General features: G+C 42.7%; 1 pseudogene; it reads left to right on the forward strand.

The window, feature by feature from the left end:
- The first annotated feature begins 3,039 nt into the window (after nt 1-3,039).
- On the forward strand, nt 3,040-3,137 carry LOC111765241 (U6 spliceosomal RNA; annotated as a pseudogene).
- Nucleotides 3,138-22,224: the final 19,087 nt, after the last annotated feature.

The raw sequence follows: 22,224 nt of genomic DNA on the forward strand, positions 1-22,224 counted from the left end.
TCGTCCCCAGCCAGTGTCTGAGTATAGTGAGGATCAGAGGACTTTCTCCAGGCCTTCTTGGCCATACCGACAGGAAGCTCTGTTGCCAAGACTCTCAGACAGGCACTGCTGTCTAGGGTTTTTCCCACCCTCCTTTGCCCTCTCATCTCACAGGTACCAGACAAGCACTGTGGCCCGAAAGCCCTCCCCAATTACACCTGCTCCCTCTGCCCTTTAACTTTCACAGATATTATCCCCAATAAGTCACATACTTCTAATTCTGCTTGGCATCTGCTTTCCAGAGAAAACCATTGCTACCAGCAGAATTGATAACAAGTGGTTTGAGTTAGCAAGCGGTAAGATAGGGTTTGGGGGTGGATCATTGTCCAGATGGCAAAAATGGCTAAAAACTGAATACTAAAAATTTTGCCAATTAGCGACCTAAGGGAGCATCCCTGTGGGGTGGGGTGGCCTGGCCAGTGCAGTGATTCAGGCCTTTAAGTACAAGAGGAAAGGAATTGGGCAATTATTACTAAGCTACAGCGATGGCCTCCAGCAGAATGTAAGAAACTGAGAGGTTTGAACAGTTAAGGGAAAGTGAGACAAGCAGAAAAATTTCATCCACTGGCCATGTGGGATTTAAGCCCCTCTCGATTTAGAGGTGGAGTGGACATTGCCATCCCAGGGTCCTCAGGGCGGAGGAATAAAATATGGACTAGAGTGGACTTACTGGTATTCTACTATAGAATTATTGTGACTCTAGCATTGGAAGAACTTTTATCATTGATGTGGAGACAGTGACCATGGGAGATGCTGAATGCAGGAAGAGGGAAGAAGAGGTGTGATATGGGGCATTTTCGGGACTTGGCATTGTCCTGAATGATATTGCAGGAACAGATGCAGGACGTCATATATCCTGCCATAACCCACTGAATGGACTGGGAGAGAGTGTGAACTGCAACATAAATTATAGTCCATGCTGTGTAGCAGTGCTCCAAAATGTATTCATCAAATGCAATGAAAGTACACTAATGAAAGAAGTTGTCCATGTGGGAGAAGTGGGGGGTGTGGGGAGTGGGGTATATGGGAACCTCTTATATTTTTTATTGTAACATTTTGTGTGATTTATGTATCTTTAAAAAGTAATAAAATAAAAAGATGGAAGAGTTTGTTGATGTGGGAGGGGTGGTGTGGGTGGGGTGGGAGGTATATGAGGACCTCATATTTTTTGAATGTAACATTTAAAAGAAAATAAAGAAAAAAAATTAAAAAATATATAAATAATATATAGAAATGCAGTCCAATGATAAAATTTTATAAATTGGACATTTTTATTTCATTAGTATCATTTCCTCTCAAGTACTTTTTCATGCTGCCCAGTAAAATGTATGTAAATATTAAAAAAAAAAAAGACACTATGAAAAAAAAAAACCCAGGAAGTGAAGCAGGCTAGTAAGATAAGATAGGGAATCAATACCTGGATCTGGAACCTGGCAGGAAGTCCATGTGTCATTCGGTAACCCCCAGGATGGCTGCTGGAAGACCCTCACAAGATTCTGCTATTCAGAATGAGATTTCTTCTGAAAGCCAGGAGAAGCCCTGGATATTCTCCAGGGTCCTTTTTATTGGGCCCTCCTGGGGGATTGATGGGTGGGGTAACCAATCAAGACCGCAACAGCTGGAACTCCTCCCATGTCATTAGCAAAGAGGTGGAATAAATAATGCTTTAAAAAGCAAGCACAAAGACTCACTTATGCTCTGGTGCTCTTACTCTCTTGCCTTTGCCCTTTCCCAGCACCTGTTCGTGCCTTATTCTGGCTTCTTCACCCCCACCTGGATCAATACACAAGTAAACCTGGGGATTTATAATCTATAATGAGAAATTGTAGTCTGTAAATCAGTCCACTTAATCACTTTTCAGCCCCTTCCTCTCCATCTGGGACCCATGTGCTGTTATTTTCTCCCGTTTCTCTTCTCTCCTTATCTTAATAAATTACTGGCTTAACTAACCCGACATGCTCTTAAAATTCATTTCTGAAGCATGGTCAAGAACCTAGACAAAATCCAGTTATAGAAGTAGGCATGATGAAATGGATAATTATGTGAGGCCATAAAATCCGCCAGATTTTGTTCCATGATAGTGTCCAGAGACGAGAATGCCTTTAACCGAGGCCGTCAGGAATATTCTGGTAACAGCATCTCCAGAATCACTAAGAAGTCTGCAGACCAAGGCTGATGAGAGCGGCAGTCCCAGAGCTGGGCTCAATAATAGTGATGACAGTGACGGGACCTCAAAGAAGTCAAGGCCAAGTAGCAGCACTTGACCACCTGAAGGCAAGGTGCTTCCGTTACCAATCAGTTGGAAAGTTGCAGTGGTAGCCAAGAGGCTTGCCCCATGGGAGTTGTAGAGATGATCAAAGCATGGCATCCCTGAGGCAAAACAGAAAGGCAGCCAAGAAGGTGGTGCTTAATTTATACAATCAAAAGAAAGCAAAAACAGATAAGCAGGGTGGTTGTCTCAAAGTTACAGTCCCTCACCCAGTTCTCAGACCTGAGCATTTAGACTTGGAACCTGTTGACTAAAGAAAGGCAAAGACCCCAAAAGGGGCCTGCACCACCACAGCAAGTATGCCTCTGGTCCTTCTCAAAGACACCTACAGCCATCAACTCAGGGACTCTACACTGGGGTAAAGGGTATGCATATCCAAGTGTTAAGCTGTTTTTGGACAAAGGGTCTAAGTTGACCCTGATACTGGAAACCCAAAGCCTCATTATGGTCTCCTTGTTAGTGCGGGCCTATTGAGTCCAGGTAATAAATGGAATTAGGAACCAAGTCCAAGACGCAGTATGTCTGCTGTCTTCACACACCTACCAGTCATTCTTTTAATCCTGCATATATAGTTGGCATTGACATATTCCTCAACCCAAGAATCCAAAATGTAGGTTACTGCAATTGTTTGGTTACTTTGTCAGGTTAAGTACTATCATAATGGGAAAGGCTAAGTGAAAGCCTTTGAAACTGCTTAATTCTCTAAAATAGTGAATCAAAATGTTGTCACAGTGCTTACTTCAGTGGCACATATAAAATTGGAATGATAGAGATTACCATGGCCCCTGTGAAAGATGACATGCAAATTTGTGAAGCATTCCATATTTTTGGCATTCATCTAAAGTAGACTTGTATAAAAAGCAAAGCTTAAGTCTATTAAAGATAATATTTTTTAAATGTTTTCACATCTTGGAGTAGGGGAAATAAGATCCTCAAAAGTATACAAACCAGTCTTAAGTTTTCAGGGCTGGTGCATTCTATCACATGTCTATGTAGTTTACCAGTCTGGCCTGTGAAGGACCTGGATGAGTTGGTTAAACTATACATGTCACTGTAGGGGTATACAACTACATTACTATGAACTCAGTCAAGTAGCATCTCCAGTTTCTGCTATAATGCCAGATGAAATCGATTTGCTGGAGCAGATTAAGACCTCAGGTATATAGTATGTGGCCAGAGATAAGGCAAGGGAGTTCTTTTCTATTCCCATAATAGGATCAGAGACAGTCATTTCACGTAAGTGCAAACTTAATATGTTTAGATTTTAGAGCTTTACTTGAGGGCTATTCTAACTCTCAGGCTATAGTCAGAAAACTTGTACCATTTGGTCATCCCATATAACACATTGATTATAGATGGTGTGATGGTTACTTTCGTGAGTCAGCTTGACTAGGTTATAGTGTCCAGTTGTTTGCTCAAGCAAGCACTGGCCTGATTGTTACTTTGAGGGTATTTCATAGATGGATGTAACTCAGTCAGTTGGCTGCATCTACAGCTGTTTACATCTACAATTAACAAAGGATATTGCCTTTGGCTGTGAGAGGAGTCTCCTCATCTAATCAGTTGAAGGCCCTATAGGAAGAATTGAGATTTGCCCTATGAAATTCAGGCTCACGATTCCATTAGCCAATTCCCATATTGAGTCTCTTAATATTTACACGTAAGTCCTGCTGGTCCTGCTTCTCTGGAGAACCCTAATACAGATGGGGTCATGATAATTGTGCAGGATGAGCAAGAGATAGCTAAAACCCGGAGGCCTTGGTAAGATACATGTACCTCAGAGAATGGAAGCTAAACCCTGTGAAGACTGCCACTTCAGGAAAGATCTGGGGTCAAGGGTTAAGGGGAATACTGTGATAAACCCCCCAAAGAAAAATTATGTCTGAGGATGTAGGATGCAGAAAAGGAGGAAGCGTAATGCCTAGCAGACCTCTTGGGGTTCTGGAAGCAAGATATTCCAAGCCAAAGAATACGGATTTTGCCCATAGAGCGGGTGACACAAAAGACTGTCAGGTCTGTGTTGAGCTTAGAGCAAGAAAGGCTTTAAAAGTAGATCCTGGATGTGGCACAAGCACCCCTGACTCTTGAGTTATACAATCTGGCATTCCCTATGGTGTTGAAATTATTAAAATAAGGTAGAATACGGAATTTATGTAAGCCCCAGGGAAAGAATCACATTGAGTCTCCTGGGGCTCAGGAGCAAGGACATACCATCTGTAGCAGACACATCTTTCAAGAAGTGGTTTGTGGGCTACCAGGCCCTGGTAGTGAGGGGACCCTTAACCAAATGGCACCAAGTGACCAACATCTGAGGCTTCCCATTATATGCTGGGGTCAGTTAGACGTGCCAGATCATGAAGGTAGGTTGTCAAAAGATAGTGGTAAATCAGAATTGAATCCAAGTAATACCAGAGAGCACAAATAAAGTACACAAACAAATATTCCAGAGCTCCATATTTCCTATATCAATTATATAAGGATCCCTCTTTCAGCTCACAACTATGGTCAAATGGGTGTCTAATATGGCCAGCTGAAGGAGGATGGGACATGCAAGGTTGGTTTATGGATGGATTGACCCTGTGTGGGTGTGCAAGCTTAACTGGATGGCAGCTCAATTATACACATTCTAGATGGCTTTGAAATGCTGTGGCAAGGGAAAAATCTTCCCAGTGGGTGGAACTTTGAGCAGTACACTCTAGAAGGAGAAGTAACCCAAAGTGAGAATCAGTACAGACTAATAGGCAATAGAGACTAAGTGGCAAATGGCCTAGCCAGCTGGTCAGGGGCTCGTAAGGAAAAGAACTGGAGGATAAAAGAAGAGATCTGGGATAGAGGTATGGAAGAACATATGGAAGTAGGAATAAAGTATATAGATATTTATGCCATGTTAAATCCTTCCAGAATGCATTCACTCAACCGACTAGACAAAGTACCTTGACCAGTTGATGTTAGCCAGACTTCATCAATGGCCATCCAAAGATTGCCATTGTTCCCATATACATTTGACCATCATAGCCAAGATGGCAGCTATGCAAGGGCGCTAAAGCATGGGCTCATGCTTACCAAAGTCTATCTATATACCACCACCTATGAATGTCTATCCTGATAGCAAGAGATGAATGCTGAGCTCCCAATATTGTACTATTTCTAGGAGGCCAAATGCTCTTGGAAGTGAACTATATTAGGTCCCCTCTACCCGGAAGGCCCAACAGTTAATTCTCACAGGATTAGGCACCTATTACAGGTATGGGTTTGCTTGTTCTGCTCATAGACCCCAAGACAGCATTTATCCAGCATGCCTGATCCACAGCCATGGAATCCACACAACATAGCATTTGACCAGAGGACCTACCATATAGTGAAGGTGGTATAGAAAAAAGCCCACGATGTTAAGTTCCACTGGTTATATTACACTCTGCACCATCCAGAGGCTGCCTGCCCAATGGTGTTGGAATGGCCTATTAATGGTGCAGCTAGTGAGCCATATCAGAGGCATTACTCTGTAAGGATGGGATGCCATTTCCCAGGATTCATTATATGCATAAATCAAAGATCTCAGTATAGCCCTGTATCCCCAGTATCTGTATTTCACGTGTCTGGGAACCAAGGGTACGAAGCAGAAATGGTCAAGGTAGGAGCCAACATTCCTAATGACCCACTGGAGAACTTCACATCTCCTTAAGTCTGTTCTCTGCAGTTTTAAAGGTCCTAGTCCCTAAAGGGGGTACACATTTTTCCGGGAACACAGCAAGGATTCCATTGAACTACAGTTCATCCCACTAACTTTTTTTTCAATTCCCTCCTCCCATTGCAGGTTTTGCTTGCTGTCTGCTGTGTCCATTCGCTGTGCATTCTTCTGTATGTCTATACTTATTTTTATTTATTCCCCCCTTGTGACTTAATGTTTTTTGCTTTCTGTGTCCATTTGCTGCATGCTCTTCTGTGTTTTTACTCATCTCCCTTTTTTGTTGTTGTTGTTGCATCACCTTGCTGAGTCGGCTCTATGTGGCACTCGTGGGCCAGGCAGCTCTCCGCAGCATGCGGGCAAGACTGCCTTCACAAGGAGGCCCCAGGACAGAACCCAGGCCCTCCCATGTGGTAGACGGCAGCCCAGCTGATTGAGCCACAGACGCTTCCCCCACTAACTTCTTTTTAAAGGCTGTACGGGGATTGAAACCAGGACCTTGTTTATATGAAACAGGTGCTCAACCACTGAGCTACATTTGCTCCAATCCCACTAACTTTTAAGTTTCTCTTAGTAAGAGACCCATTGGAACCCTGGAGGACCCACTCCTTGAACACGGAGAACTAGATCCACATGGTACAGTGGCAAGACTGACAGACACCATTCAGATGGCCCTTCAAGAAGGAGCCAGATGCTACCTGTGAGAAGTAAAATAGCTGACAGTACACATCTAAAACACCCTGGGAATCCGCTGCAGCACTGAGCTGAGGGTACCCACTCCCCAAACAATTCTCAGCAGAATGGCAGGGGTCCTAGCCATCTCAGCTCATCCATAGAAAATCCCCTCGTGGTCTGAAACCATTTCTTCCCAATCCTCCTTCCTCTCCCTTAACAGATGTCCAACTAGCATTGGTAATCTGAAGTCTTTTTTGCATATTTATGGCTCCCTTTCCCCGTTAACATTGACAGACAGAAACCAAATAAGTCTCTTGTACTTCCAATTCTGCTTCCAGTTCCAGAGGATTCAACCAACATGTCTGGTGTCTACCCAGTACCTTGAGAATACCTGGTACATGGTAGGTATTCATATATTTGAATAAATTACACTTGGTGCTAAGATAGAAAGAAGACTAAACCTCTACCAAAATACGAAAGTAAAAGGTAGGTAGAAAACAACTCAGGGTTTCAAAGCTGGATGCACACACTGGGAATAGAAGGTGTTGTTTGCACTAGATATTGCAGGGTCTGGAAGAGGAGTTGGACATGGATGGTATTCAAAATGATGTCTCCAAACAGTGGAATAAAACTCCAATGTAAGAAGTTGAGACTTGTGGCAACATGGATGAATCTTAACCATTATGTTTAAGGAAATAAGCAAGGTCCATAAAGACTGGTACTCTATGATTTCACTTTTGTAAAATATTTAAAAATAGCAAATGTGTAGCAACCAAGGTTATCAGAGGCTGGGAGGAAAGGAGGAAGGGGAGTTGTTTCTTCATAAATATAAGTCATTTTTTCCTTGATGTTTCAGACACTAGGTTGGGGAAGTAAGGAAAATAGGAGAAAAACCAACAGATTCTTGCTGATCCCACAACCATTTTCAAGACTCAACTCTTAAGGGAGCACTGGCAAGAAAAGCAGTCATGGAAATCTGCCTGACACAGAGGTACCCAGTTTGTCAACATCAGACCCTGGCTCCTTAGCCAGTGGTTCCATGCACTCAGTCACCTGCCAGGCCATAGATATCTATGGACATAGACTAACTCCCATGGACAAGGAGTTCCTAGGCACTCAGTGTGGCCTTTTAGCTTTAACTTCCTATTTTGCAGCTGTCCCTGCAGTTCTCAGACCTCCTATTGCCTCCAGGAACCTCACCCTGCTCTTGTTTCCCCAGAACCAAGTCACTGTCATTTAGATCAGTACCTAGCTGATGACAGAACTGTAATGTGAAGCCAGCAGCTGCTGCTACAAGCACCCTTCCCGACACTAAAGACTCTTCAGAATACTCAGGCCTCTGGGCCTGGGCTATAGACCAAGGGGGCTCCAGGGATCCACTACCCCAGCAAAGGTGAGAGAGGGGGACACAGCCTAAGGCTGACTCAGCTTGACACACACATTTGGTCTGCAGTGTCCCTCCAGCCCTTCCAGGGCTCCCAGGGCAGTGGTTTGCCCTGGGAACCAGCACAAGACTGGAGGAATCCGACCTCTCAATGTTCCTTTCTTCAAACTGGGACTGATTGTTGAGGATGCACGTCCCTAGAAAAGGTGAAAGAGAGGGACACAGCCTGAGGCTGACTCAGCTTCTGACCCACACATTTGGTCTGCTGTGTCCTAGGAGCTTTCCCAGGCTGGGTGGGGTACCCCATTGTTTGCCTTGGGAGCCCTCAAGAGCTAAAGAGATACAACCTCCCGATCTCTACCTCCACTTACCAGAACTGCTTGTTGAGGACACAGAAGAGAGTGGAAATATTTCCTACGTGGGAAGAGGGAGAGGGTTGCCAAAGAAGGCTGGAGAACTGTCTCTGAGAAAGTTGAAATGACAAGGCTCTTAGCCTCCAGGCAGAAAGCTCTATCACATTGATCCAGTCTTCGTTGCAAAAAACACCCTGACCAGGCATTGAACTGAGAGGGATGCCAAAGTGTGCCATCTGCTGGCAGACTAAGGAAGTGCATGCGATTAAGTTAAAAGTATGTAAGAGGCTTTTCCCCATTTTTTATATATATATATATTTTTTATTCATTTTTTAAAAATATTACATTAAAAAAATATGAGGTCCCCATTCACCCCCACCGCCCCCACCCCACCACTCCCCCCACAGCAACACTCTCCCCCATCATCAGGACACATCCATTGCATTTGGTGAGTACATCTCTGGGCATCGCTGCACCTCATGCTCAATGGTCTACATCATAGCCCATACTTTCCCACGTTCCATCCAGTGGGCCCTGGGAGGATCTACAATGTCCGGTAGTTGTCCCTGCAGCACCACCCAGGACAATTCCAAGTTGCGAAAACACCTCCACATCTCATTTCTTCCTCCCATTCCCCGCACCCAGCAGCCACCATAGCCACTTTTCCACACCAATGCCATATTTTCTCTGTGGACCTTGGATTGGTTGTGTCCATTCCACATCTATGTCAAGAGGGGGCTTAGATTCCACATGGATACTGGATGCAATCCTCCTGCTTTCAGTTGTAGGCACTCTTGGCTCTATGGTGTGGTGGTTGTCATTCTTCAACTCCATGTTAGCTGAGTGGGGTAAGTCCAATAAATCAGAGTGTAGGAGTTGAAGTCTGTTGAGGCTCAGGGCCTGGCTATCATATTGTCAGTCCAGAGATTCAAATCCCCTAGATATATCTTAAACCCCAGTACCAACTACAATTCCAGTAAAGTAGCATGAAAGCTTGTGAAAAGAGATCACATCTGAGTTCAGCTCCATCACGCAGAAACACCGGCTCCAAAGAAGGGCCAACTGACATGGCAGTGAACTCTATCTTACAAGCCATACTAAGAAAGTGGAAAACATGGTCCAAGAAATGGAATATATCAAAGCCCTAGAGAGATGCAGAATTTGAGAGAATTAGTGAGATGCACACAAATTTCCAAAATCAAATTGAGTTGAAAGACAATATGACTAAAGAGAGACAAATTTGAAATCCTGAACAGAAAAGTAACAGAGCTCATGGGAATGAAAAACACAACAGTTGAAATAAAAAACACATTTGAGGCATACAACAGCAGTCTTGAAATTATAGGACAAAGAATTAGTGATACAGAAGACAGAACAGCTAAAATTTGAGACAAAAGAACAGAGAAAGAAAATAGAAAAAACTGAACGGGGTCTCAGTTAAATAACAACATGAAATGCAGCAATATACGTGTAATGGGAGTTCTAGAAGGAGAAGAGAAGGGAAAAGGGGCAGAAAGAGTTTGAGGAAATAGTAGAAAATTTCCCAAATCTCAGAAAAGAAATGAACTTATATGTCCATGAAGCACACCCTACCACAATCAGAATAAATCTGGACAGACCTACTCCAAGACACATACTACTCAGAATTTCAAATGTTAAAGACAAAGAAAAAATTCTCAGAGAAGCCAGGGAGAAGCAAACTATCACATACAAGCCATGCCCAGTAAGACTTTGTGCAGATCAGGAATGATGGAGGTGAGAAGACCGTGATATGAGACAATTAGGATACTGAAAGACAACTACCAGCTGAGAATACTTCATCCAGCAAAGCTGTCCTTCTTTGAAGGACGAAGGTGAGTATAAAACATTCACAAATGAACAGAAACAAAGAGTTTATAAAAAAGAATCCACTTTTGCAGGAAATATTGAAGGAAGCCTTAGAACCTGAAAGAAAAAGGAAGGAGATAGAGGCCTGGAGGAGAGTATAGAAGAAAGAATAGAAAAGATAACCAAAAGAATAAAAAAACAGACAAAATATAGTATGATATGAAAATCAGAGAATAAAATGGTGGAAGTAAATAATGCATTTACAATAATACCATTGAATGTGAATGGATTAAACTACCTGATCAAAAGATACAGGCTGACAGAATGGATAAAAACAACATGAGCTGGGAAGCAGATTTGGCCTAATGGATAGGGCATCCACCTACCACATGGGAGGTCCAAGATTCAAACCCCGGTCCTCCTTGACCCGTGTGGAGCTGGCCCATGCGCAGTGCTGATGCAAGGAGTGCCGTGCCATGCAGGGGTGTCCCCGCATAGGGGAGCCCCACGTGCAAGGAGTGCACCCATAAGGAGAGCCGCCCAGCTCGAAAAAAGTTCAGCCTGCCCAGGAATGGCGCCGCACACACGGAGAGCTGATGCACCAAGTTGATGCAACAAAATGAGACACAGATTCTGGGTGCCATGACAAGAATACAAGTGAACACAGAAGAACACACAGCAAATGGACACACAGAGCAGAAAACTTGGCGGGTGGGGTGGGGAAGAGGAGAGAAAAATATTTTAAAAAACAAACAAACAAAAAAACAACATGAGCCATCCATAAGCTGCTTATATCTTAGACCCAGGGATATAAATCTGCTGAAAGTAAAAGGTTGGAGGGAAGCAGACTTGGCCCAGTGGATAGGGCATCCATCTACCACATGGGAGGTGCACGGTTCAAACCCCGGGCCTCCTTGACCCGTGTGGAGCTGGCCCACATGCAGTGCTGATGCGCGCAAGGAGTGCCCTGCTACGCAGGGGTGTCCCCACAAACCCCCCACACAAGGAGTGTGCCCTGTAAGGAGAGATGTCCAGCACAAAAGAAAGTTCAGCCTGCCCAGGAATGGTGCCTCACACACAGAGAGTTGATGCAGCAAGATGATGCAACAAAAAGACACAGGTTCCCATGCCACTGACGACAACAGAAGCAGACAAAAGAAGAACACACAGCCAAATGGACAGAGACTAGACAACTCGGGGTGGGGGGGAGGGATGGGGAGAAAAATTTTAAAAACTTTCAAAAAAAAAGTAAAAGGTTGGAAAAGATACTTCATGCAAATAGCAACCAAAAAGGAGAGCAGGTGTAGCTATATTAATAATGGATAAAACAAATTTTAAATGCAAAAAAATTATAAGAGATACAGAAGGCCATTATATATTAATAAAAGGGGACAATCCACCAGGAAGATATAACAGGCATAAATGCCTATGCACCTAACTAGCGTGCCCCAAGATACATGAGACAAACTCTTGCAGACTGAAGGGAGAAACAGACATCTCTACAATAATCATTGGAGACTTCAACACCCCACTCACATCATTAGATAGAACTAGACAGAAAATCAACAAGGAAACAAAAATTGAACAATATGATAAACAAGTTAGACCTATCACATACAGAATGCTGCATCCAAATTCAGTGGGTTAAACATTCTTCTTGAGTATCCATGGATCTTTCTCCAGGATAGACCACATGTAAGGGCATAGTACAGTTCTCAATATATATAAAAAGATTGAAATTATACAAAGCACCATCTCAGATTACAATGGAATGAAATTGGAAATCAATAACAGACAGGAAAAGTGTAAATTCACAAATGTGTGGAGGTTAAACAACACACTCCTAAGTAATCAGTGGGTCAAAGAAGATATTGCGGGAAACGGACTTGGCCCAGTGGTTAGGGCGTCCGTCTACCACATGGGAGGTCCGTGGTTCAAACCCCAGGCCTCCTTGACCCGTGTGCAGCTGGCCCATGCGCAGTGCTGATGCGCGCAGGGAGTGCCCTGCTACACAGGGGTGTCCCCCGCGTAGGGTAGCCCCACGCGCAAGGAGTGCACCCATAAGGAGAGCCGCCCAGCGCGAAGGAGAGAGCAGCCTGCCCAGGAATGGCGCCGCACACACTTCCCGTGCTGCTGATGACAACAGAAGCGGACAAAGAAACAAGACGCAGCAAATAGACACAGAGAACAGACAACCGGGGGAGGGAGGGAAAAAAAAAAGAAGATATTGCAAGTGAAATGAATAAATATATTGAGACAATTGAAAATGAGAACACAACTTAGCAAAACTTATGGGATACAGTGAAGGCAGTTTTGACACTGAAATTTATAGCCCTAAATGCCTATATTAAAAAGAGCTAAACTCAAAGAATTAACTGAACAAAGAACAGCAAACCAACCCAAAGCAAGCAGAAGGAAAGAATAAAGATTAGAGTAGAAATAAATGAAATTGAGAACAAAAAAAAAAAAAGAGAAAAATCAACAAAACCAAAAGCTGGTTCTTTGAAAAGATCAATAGAATTGACAAACCCCTAGCTAGACTAACAAACAAGAAAGTGAAGATGCAAATAAATACAATCAGAAATGAAAGGGGAGGAGTCATGACTGACCCCACAGAAATAAAGGATCATAAGAGGATATTATAAGAAACTGTACGTCAACAACCAGACAACTTAGATGAAATGGAAAGATGCCTAGAAATGCACAACCTACTCTGCTGCTGCAAGAGATACAAGAACTTAAATGAATCACATTTAAAGAGATTGAATCTATAATAAAAAATCTCCCAGCAAGAAAAGTCCAGGACCAGGTGGCTTCACAGGTGAATTCTATCAAGATTTTCAAAAAGAATTAACACCAATCCTGTTTAAACTCTTCCAAAAAATTGAAGAGGGAAAATTACCTAGCACATTTTATGAAGCCAACATCACTCTAATACCAAAGCCAGATAAAGATACTACAAGAAAATCACTAATGAACATAGATGCAAAAATTCTCAAAAAAAAAGTTGCAAATAGAATCCAACAGCATATCAAAAGACTTATACATCAAGACCAGGTGGGATTTATTCCAGGTATGCAAGGCTGATTCAACATAAAAAAATAACAATGTAATACACATTAACAAATTGAAGGGAAAAAACCTGCATGATTATCTCAATCGACACAGAAAAGGCATTTGACAAAATCTAGCATCCCCCCACACCCTTTGTGACTTTTTGCTTGCTGTCTGCTCTCTATGTCCATTTGCTGTGTGTTCTTTTGTGTCTGTATTTACTTTTATTTATTTCCCTCCCTCCCTTGCGGCTTGCTTGTTGTCTTCTCTCTCTGTCCATTCACTGCCCATTCTTCTGTGTTTTTGCTTTGTCTCCTTTTTTTTGTTGTGTCACCTTGCTGAGTTGGCTCTCCGTGGCACTTGAGAGAGAGCCTGCCTTCACAAAACCCAGGGCCTTCCATATGGTAGATGGGATCCCAACTGATTGAGCCACAGCTGCTTCCCTCTAGCTCCTTTTTTGATAAAAACACTTCAAAAGATAGGAATAGAAGGAAAACTCCTCAATATGGTAAAAGGCATATATGAAAAACTCACAGCCAACATTTTACTCAATGGGAAAAAGTTGAAAGCTTTCCCTCTAAGATTCAGAACAAGACAAGGATGCCCGCTATCACCATTGTTATTCAATATTGTATTAGAAGTTCTATCTAGGACAATTAAACATGAAAAGAAAATTACAGACATCTGAATAGGAAAAGTAGGGAAGGGAACTTGGCTCAAAGGATAGAGTGTCCACCTACCACATGGGAGGTCCACTGTTCAAACCCAGGGCCTCTTTGACCCATGTGGAACTGGCCCATGCATAAGGAGTGCCGTGCCACGCAGGGGTTCCCCGTCGTAGGGGAGCCCCATGTGCAAGGAGTGCACCCCATAAGGAGAGCCACCCAGCGCAAAAGAAAGTTCAGCCGGCCCTGGAGTGGCATCACACACACAGAGAGCTGATGCAGCAAGATGACGCAACAAAGAGATACAGATAGCTGGTGCTGCTGACAAGAATACAAGCAGACACAGAAGAACATACAGTGAATGGACACAGAGAGCAGAGAACTGGGGGGGGGGGGGGGCGATGGGAAAGGGAAGAGAAATAAATAAAAATAAATCTTTAAAATAAATAAATAAATGAATAGGAAAAGTGGAAGTAAAAGTCTATTGTGGATGACATGATCCTGTATTTAGAAAATTCTGAAATGTCCACAACCAAGCTACTTGAACTAATAAATGAGTTCAGCAAAGTGGCAGGATACAAGATCAACACTCAAAAATCAGTAATGTTTTTGTACACAAGTATCGAACAGTCTGAGGAGGAATCGGGGGGAAATTCCATTTACAATACCAACAAAAGACTCAAATACCTAGGAATTAATTTAATTGAAGAAGTATAGAACCTGCATGCAGAAAACCACAAAACAATGCTAAAAGAAATGAAAAAAGACCTAAACAAAAGGAAAGTCATTCTGTACTCGTGAATCAGAAGACTAAATATCATGAAGGTGTCAATCCTACCCAAACTGATTTATAGATTCAAGGCTATACCAATCAAAATTCCAACAGCCTACTTTACAGAAATAGACTAGGCAATTACCAAATTCCTTTGGACAGGAAAGTGCACCTGAATGGCTAAAAGCATTTTAAAAAAGAAGAGTGACATGCAAAGAATTTCACTGCCTGACCTTGAAACATTACCAAGCTTCAGTGATCAAAACAGCATGGTATTGGCATAAAGACACATCGATTAGTGGAATAGAATTGAGAGTCCAGAAAGAAACCCTCACCTCTATGGCCAACTTGTTTTTGACAAACCTACCAAGTCCATGTTAATGGGACAAAACTGTCTCTTCAACAAATGGTACTGGGAGAATTGGAGATCTATAACCAAAAGAATGGTTATATACTGTCTATAAAAGAATCAACTCAAAATGGATCAAAGACCTAAATTTAAAGCCAGGCCCATAAAACCACTAAAATAAAATGTGGGGAAATATCTTAACTTGTGGTCAGTGGTGGTTTCTTGGACCTTGGAACCAAAGCAGGCACAACAAAAGAAAAAAATAGATAAATGGGACTTCCTCAAAATTAAACACTTTTGTACCTCACAGGACTTTGTCAAAAGGGTAGAAAGGCAGCCAACTCAATGGGAGAAAATATTTGGAAATCACATGTCCGATAAGGGTTTTAATATCCATGATATAAAAAGAGATGTTACAACTCAATAAAAAGACAAACAACCCAATTAAAAAATGGGCAAAAGACTCGAATAGATATTTGTCCAAGGAAGAAATGCAAATGGCAAAAAAACATGAAAAAATTTTCAGCATCACTGATGGTTAGGGAAATGCAAATCAAAACTACAATGAGATATCATTTCATACTTATCAGAATGGCCCCTATTAAAAAGACAGAACTACAAGTGTTGGAGAGGATGTGGAGAGACAGGAACACTTATTCACTGTTGGTGTGAATGAAGAAGGGTACAGCCACTGTGGAGGACTGTCTGGCAGTTCCTAAAGAAGCTGAGTAAAGACTTGCGACATGACCCTGCAATACCACTACTGGGTATATACCCAGAAGAACTGAGCAGTGACACCAACAGACATCTGCACACCTGTGTTCATAGAGGCATGATTTATGATTGCCACAAATTGGAAGCAGATGAATGCATAAACAAACTGGTGTATTCACATGATGGAATATTATGCAGCTGTTAAGAAGAAATGAAGTCGTGAAGCCTATGACAACATGGACGAACCAGGAGGACATTATGTTTAGCAAAGCAAGCCAGACACAAAAGGACAAATTGTATGATTGCATTAGTATGAACCAAATATATTGTGTAACAGTATGATTAAAGATACTTTAAAAATGTATTCAGTACATTTAATTGAGAAAAGTTTTTATTCAATAGTACTTGAAAAAAAATTTTTAATTGTTTATATTTTCAATTATTAAATGTTCAAAATAAAGTTTAAAAAAAGGCAGGTATGACACAAGCGGCAGAGGCTCCTGTGGTGATGAGAATGCCTCTCTTGGCTCTGACTGTGGGGAGTATGGCCAGCCATGGTCCCCAGCTGTTGTATTCTAAAATCCATCACTGAGTTTGTGTTGAGGTCAGTTTTCTTGCAGGTTATTCCCAGGGAATGACTGAACATAGCAGGGATACAAAGACAGGTCTGTTCCTAGGAGATGTGGGACTCCTCTGACAAGTGGTTTTCTATTAAGGACTCCTGAACTCAAACTGCATTGCTGGCTAACATGCTTCTATTAAACTTTCCTTCCTTCTTCCTCATTTTTCTTAAGTCAGAGTCAGAACTACATTGCAGTCTGATGCCTCTCCCAGCTGCGTCTGTCACCTCCCAGTTTTCTTTCATTGGTGTTTCTCCTGTAAGTTTCTTCCATGTTTAATCCAGTCTTGGCATAGTCTTCTTGGAGGACCTGGCCTCACACACTTGCTAAGTTTATAGAATTTACTCTGTGCATTATACACTAAAGGAAGAAGTGACCTTACAAGAGCTCTCAGGAAAGAAAGAAAACTCCATGATCTGTTTTAAGGTGAGGATAACTGGAACTAAAAGATATCACGAGAAAATAGACCTATAGGCCACCATTCTTCATGAATAGATATTGTAAAAGTGCTTAAACATTTAACAAATCAAATGCAGCAAGTATATGAAGGTAAATGCATCATGGTCATGTATAGGTTATTCCAGGAATGCCAGCTTAACAAAAAATCAGAGTAATTTACCATATTAATGGAATAGGAGAAGAACTATATGATCAGCTTAACAGATACAAGAAAAGCATGACAAAATTGAATGCCCATTCATTGTGATTACTCAAGAATGAAATAAACCCTCAACTTGATACCTTTGAAAACCTACAGTCACCATCATCCTTGATTATGAAATATCAAACATTTCCCCCTAAGATTAGAAAGCATCGGTCTTACCACTTCTATCCAACATCATACCAGATTTCATAGCCAGTGCAGTAAGGAAAGATGTAAGTTTATATGTAGCATGCACATCCACATGAGTGACTTTCTACCCTATGGAATTGGGCAGGCAGTTGCTAGTATGGTAGACTTGAGTTCCAAAACCCTGTTAGTCCCCACTCCAGCAGAATGAGAAGAAGGAATGCAGATGGATGTTCCCATGACCCTTCGCTGAACTTTCCATCCCAGGGTTTGATCACAGGGTGCTTCAACTGCAGTGCCATTCTATAAGCACTCAGGAATACTCAGGTCCCTAGCAGGTAGCAGGGAAAGTAGTATGGCCCTCACACGACCAGGGGCATTGGCCAGCTGGGAAGGAATTCCAAGTCTCCTAGTCACACTGCCTGTGGGTAAGCAAGGCTCAGAGATGGGGGGGTGGGGGGGGCGGAGCTTGGAACAGAAAGTGAGGTGGTGAGAGCCAGGGGATGTAGCAACTGGATCTTTCAACATTAACCTTCTCGCCCCTCTTCAGACTGCTTGGGCCAGCCCCACTCAGATTGGGGTGACCAGTGAAGCAAAGCAGGATATCCTGACTCTGGCTACTGGCACAGGGCTCCATCCTCCCTCCAGAGCAGTGGGCAAGGGTTCTAGGAATGCCTGGGACCTTGGCTATCCACCCCCCTCCCTAAATTGTCATTTCCCTAAGTTGTAAGTTCACAACTCCAAATCAAAGAAAGCATTTAAATGCTGCCATAAGAACAGATCTGGGGAAACCCTAGGGCTCATAGCCTCTCCCTCTGTAAAATCTCTGTGGAGCCAACCCCTCTGGTCTATTATTAATAGACTTCCTCCACCAAAGAAGAGATCCCCAAGCTTAAACACTGGCCCTCAGGTCTTCCATTCCTTACATTGCTCAGCAGGTTCCCCCCACTCCTGGTGCAGGCAGGGTGAGCTGTCTAGTTTCTACATATTTAGAGGTCTTTATATACCCACACTGCAGTTAAATAGACAGGTAGAGGTTGGGCACCTACTAATGGTGCTGAACTTAATCATTCTCTTTAGTAAGGCTGACCTGTCTCCTAGATCACAATTTCGGTGAAGTTGCTTGTCTCCACTTATACTAAAACTGAGGTTCTTAGTTTAATACATCCAGCTGTAATGTATTCTTTAAGTTAGTTATCTTCTGTGAGGGGTTTATATATTGTTCATGGTTGAGAATGTTTTCTTATTCAATGCTCCTACCATAGTAAAGATCATGCAAGAGTAACAAGGGTAAAACCTGGAGGTGACTTAAATTCAAATGTTTGACTAAGATACTTTAGAAGCATCTACTACAACTTTATAATGTGTGTAGTTACAATGGGTAGCTTCGTGGATGCTCAGAACATGAGTGAGTCTCTACTTCCTGTCCAAGATCTGCCTCCTGTGAGAGCAGTTTAACAGCTCTCAGGCTAATACCTGAGCAATCATTTACCAATGGAACACGAAAATCCATCAAATAGATGTCCCTGCTAGCTGAACTTCCAGCTGACAATGCTGCAAGGCATCTCCTACTTCAAAGGAGGCTTCAGTGGAATAAAGCTCTCAATGTCCAAGGCAGAAACCTTGATAATGCCTGCCATCCTTCTCATTTTTCCAGCTCCCTCACTCCTGCTCTTTGCAATTAATTCCCAATAGACCACCCGCACTGAAGTCTTTGAGGCTCTGGTTTCAAGGAAACCAATTTGAGACAGTAGCAGAAGAGACCTTAGAAAGCAGACTGAGTAGAAATCTGGAACTAAAATGCTAGTCGATCCAATAGCAACAGATCCTCAAATACTGGGAATAAGTGGGTTGGTGATAACTCCCAGCTTGCTGTATCATAATTACTAAGTCTCACTGGTATATGTGAATGAGGCACAGATTGAAGGGGAAACATTTGGGTTATGCAATAGTTCTGGCACTTGAACAATATAGGGACTACAGTAATTATGAGTTTTGCGGAGTTGGCAGGCAAATGCTAACTGCTTTGGAAGTCTCGAAGATAGACTCAGAACAGCCAGCTATCTACTCAGTGCATGCAGTGATAGCTCAGCAACTCAGGCCTCCATGACAACCTAGAAGAGACTGTCATGTCCTACAGCTGAAGGGCTATAACAACTAGATTCTGATTTTAGAGTGGTAAAGCTTCAAAAGATGCTAAATGCATAGTAACTGGCAGGTCTCCCAAGGATTCATGGAGTGGAGCCCTAAGACCCAGATCAGGGTTATTTTAGGAAATTGGGCCCAAGAATATTGAATCCTGAGAGTTCCCTGAAACCTTGAGGATGTCAGAAGCAGACTTCTGTCCTCTGTAAGAAGAAAGCCACCACCTACTGCCTAAGGGCCATGCCAAAGCCTCGCTTAAAGTAGACAGAAGACACGTTGATAGACACCATCTTGTAAACTAATGGTGTCAAGTAAAACTGAGCCAGCTCTCAGCTGTGAATCCTTACAGCCTTACAAAAGACTTGGCTGACCCCTGCATAATTGCCCAAGTTCTGCAGCAGAGACCTGTCTAAACTTTAGAGCACACTTCTGGTGCTAGACCATGTCCCCTGGGTGACTCCTGACCCCATGCTGAGCTCTTTCCCAAGATAGTGCAACACTGCTAAACCATAAATGTACTATACTCATGACTGCACAACCGTCTTGGTTTTGGGAAAGGCTGCACAGCGACCTGACCTTCTTCCATAAACCCTTCGACAGATACCTCTCATACCCATCTTGGTAATTTTCCTCTGCCCAATTCCCTTCCTCTTGTGTCCCTTAAAATCCTAGGTATCATTATGTTACTCAGAATTGATGGCAGCTGTAGTTGGTTTCTCTTCTCTGCTGTTGCAGTAGCAATCTGAGTGAAATCTAGACATTTTAACTACTGTCCAGTGTTGTTCTTTGACATAGCATAGCCTGATGAGGAAAATAAAACTGCTTTTCAGGAAGAAATAGTTTATTCAGTGGCAGACCTGTAAGACTTAGCTTATACTGACAGGAACTGGGAAATAGATCTTGAGGGTATTAGAAAGGAAGTGGTTGAATATAAGGCTGAGTAAGGGAAAATATGAGTGGCAGTCTCCCATCATTCGGGATTTAACGTCCTGGAAATGACACCTGAAACTGGTCTTATTGCACTGCTGGGGTCTTGTCCTTGTAATGACCTCTAGTGAGGTAGAAATTCCAGAATCCTATCAAAGTATAGAGGTAAGGCTCAGATGCTCGGTGGGGTGGGAATAGTCTTGCATAAAACTTACATTCTTACAGGGAAGCCACCAGCTGACGGTGTTCTCTCTGGATGGCCTCAGCACACATGACCTTCACTAGGGTGATAAACAAGTATGCTGGAGGGGAATACAGGCATCGTTTCTAAGCTGGGTGCTGCTGTCTGCTGCAGCCAGGACCGAGGACAGGATATTCTACCACGAAATAGGCCTCCTTGGAAGAAGTGTAGCTGGGGCATCCAACTGCACTTCTGTCTCTAGAGGCTTAGCCATATGTGAATGTAATTATAACCATCAATAAATCTGTATAGCCACCACTATCCGGACTATCAGGGATCTGTGACCACGGCTAATATCCCCATCATGTTTCTATGGGTTGAGGAAGATGGGTGGCCAAATGGAGTGTTTGACTGTTAAGCCTTCTCACCAGCTCTTGACTTTTTTCCCAGGCTATGTCAATCACAGCATGATCTCTTACCCAGTTTTTAGGCTAAGCCAGTCTTTAGGCCTAGAAACCATTGCTTAAAGGTACAAAAGTGAATGCCGTTGAGGAATGACTCTGGAGTACCACTAAAGTAAATATAGTAAGTGTAGCTCCAATCCTTCCCCAAGTGACTCTGTGGCCATTTGTTAGAATTGTGTCTTGGGAACCCACAAAAGCCCACCGATTCAGCCTGAACTGAAATTAATACCAAAAGACTCAAAATGCCATTATGGTCCCTCAGAGCAGGGGCTTATGCATGCCAAATAAAAACTTTAAGTCAAGGTTGTCTCAATGAATTCAGTGAGTCCAATGGACCCAAAGACATGACCCCCGCCCCCTTACCTTGAAGTTCTATTTTCCAAGTGCCTGAGTTCATAATTAGGACAAATAGAAGCTGGCAGAACTTTCAATTGGTTCTTGACCTGGTTGTAGGGCACAGGGAGGAACAATTTCAGGGGCTTAGTTCTTCCTAAGATATTGGCTCCAAATAATACTGAATCCTGGGATGGAACTGCAGAGAAATGGCACTAACGACTTAGGATGAGAACCACTACCACTGCATTCTTTATCACATTTATGTCCTGTGTACAGACTTGATGCATTGTGGCAAATGATAAAGGTTATGCAGTTTCCCATGTGACATTCCCAATTGCTGCTGCTTTGTTTTGAGCTCTTTTACAATATCAATACAGCTTCTTGTACTTGGCATGCTTTATGAATCAGGCAAATGTTCTTTCTCAATCTCCACTGATTAATAAAAACAGTGTATACTTACACGGAAGGGACAGAATTAGGCTTCCCGGCTTTGCTGAAGTCTGTTAACTCCTGCTCTTCCACTATAGACCACAGGGATTTTAATCACTGACATAGAACCCACCATGCAGATCTTCTGTATTGGTTTCATGCTAATTGGACCTCTTGAAAGGAGTGTTAAGGTCTCTAGATGTCCTAGAAAGACATGCATATCAGATGTTGGGAGATAGTCCCTACAAAGCAACAGGGTGTTTCCACTCTTGTGAGGATTTCAGATTCCAACCATCTGATGCATGCCAGGACATCCCCAAAGAAAAGGAAAAGTTATTATATTTGTATCCCCTATTACTAAAAAAATGAGCACAATTTGGTGGGCTTCATTGGATGAAGGCTGCATATATCACATTTGGAAACATTGCTTCAACATATTTACTAGCTGATGAAGACTTCTACTTTCAAAAACAGCCCAGAGAAAGTTCTGTAGAAGATTCAGACTATCATGCCAGCTGCCCTGCTACTTGGTCCATGTAACTCAAA

This window comes from Dasypus novemcinctus, chromosome 11 (genome assembly GCF_030445035.2).
Source record: "Dasypus novemcinctus isolate mDasNov1 chromosome 11, mDasNov1.1.hap2, whole genome shotgun sequence".
Lineage (NCBI taxonomy): Eukaryota > Metazoa > Chordata > Mammalia > Cingulata > Dasypodidae > Dasypus > Dasypus novemcinctus.